This window comes from Austrofundulus limnaeus, unplaced genomic scaffold (assembly GCF_001266775.1).
Source record: "Austrofundulus limnaeus strain Quisiro unplaced genomic scaffold, Austrofundulus_limnaeus-1.0 Scaffold1484, whole genome shotgun sequence".
NCBI lineage: Eukaryota > Metazoa > Chordata > Actinopteri > Cyprinodontiformes > Rivulidae > Austrofundulus > Austrofundulus limnaeus.
This window is the reverse complement of record NW_013953886.1, coordinates 58,774-60,029: the sequence shown is the minus strand read 5'-3', so window position 1 is coordinate 60,029 and position 1,256 is coordinate 58,774.

The following is a 1,256-nucleotide window of genomic DNA, read 5'->3' as shown; positions in this document are numbered from 1 at the left end:
AAATAATATAATTACTCATCAGCTGGCACACCTATCAGGTGTGTGTCAGATCACAGCAGCTGTCAGAGCTAAATATGATGGTTTGTCGCAAACTGATTCAAGAGACGAAACAAGAGAAAATATGTTGTGAAAAGGAAGCAATGAGGAAAAAAAACTAGACAAAGAGACGCTGTTTAGCTGTCAGCAAAGCTCAAGGAGCAAACAAATGTGCACAAAACAGCTAGCTAAGAGTTAAAAGAAGCAAAATACAAAACTAAAAGTAGTGAAAAGTAAAAAGCTACAAACTAGTGGTAGTAGTTAAAGGCTATCTAGGAGCTAAAGGTAGTTAAAGCCAGGCTAGCTAAGAGTTAAAAGTGGTAAAAGGCTAGCTAAAAGTTAAAAAGAGTTAAAGTCTAACTATGAGCTAAAAGTAATAAAAGCTAACTAGGAGCTAAAAGTTGTACAGGGCTAGCTAAGAGGCTAGCTAGGAGCTAAAAGTAGGTGCTTGGTGCTAAGTGTAGCAAAAGAATGKCCAAAAGTTAAAAGAACTAAAAGGCAAGTTGGAAGCCAAGAGCAGCAAAAGACAAAAGACTAGCCAAGAGTTAAAAGAAGTAAAAGGCTTATTAAAACTATAAGCTAGCTATGAGTTAAAAGACGAGCTAAAAATAGCAAAACTATAAAATACTGAATGTAGCAGAATAGTAGCTAAAACTAAAGGTAGACAAAGAAAAATAGAACAAAAGTCAGTTTGCTGAAGCAGATTTTAAGTGAAACAATGTTTTTGAATAAAGTGAAGAAATTTCAATGTATTTCTAGATGGAGAATTTTTATATAAAATATATTTAAAAGCATAAAACTTACAAAGTCACAGCAGCACCGATCTTCTGTAAACTCCCAGCTCTGACAGGTAGCTTCTGCTTTGTGTTCAACTTGTTTTAATCTGACTTCTGGCATCTCTTCCTCTGTCTGCGTGTTTGACTTCTTTTGTTTTCTAACCAATCAGAGCTCCTTTCTGTTTGACCAATCAGAGCGAGCGAGGACAGGTATGGAGGAAAGAGAGCCAGAAGGATGGAGGAACAGGTGAGGTGAGCCAAGTAGCGTCTACAAGGCGTGTTTGTTGTCGACATCACGCAGCTTTTGTGTTTTTAACACAAATGGAATACGAACAAACACTGACACACAAAAACAACAGAAAACCTGCGAACACCTGGTAGAATCACACACAGACACACACACACACACACACACACACACACACACACACACACACACACACA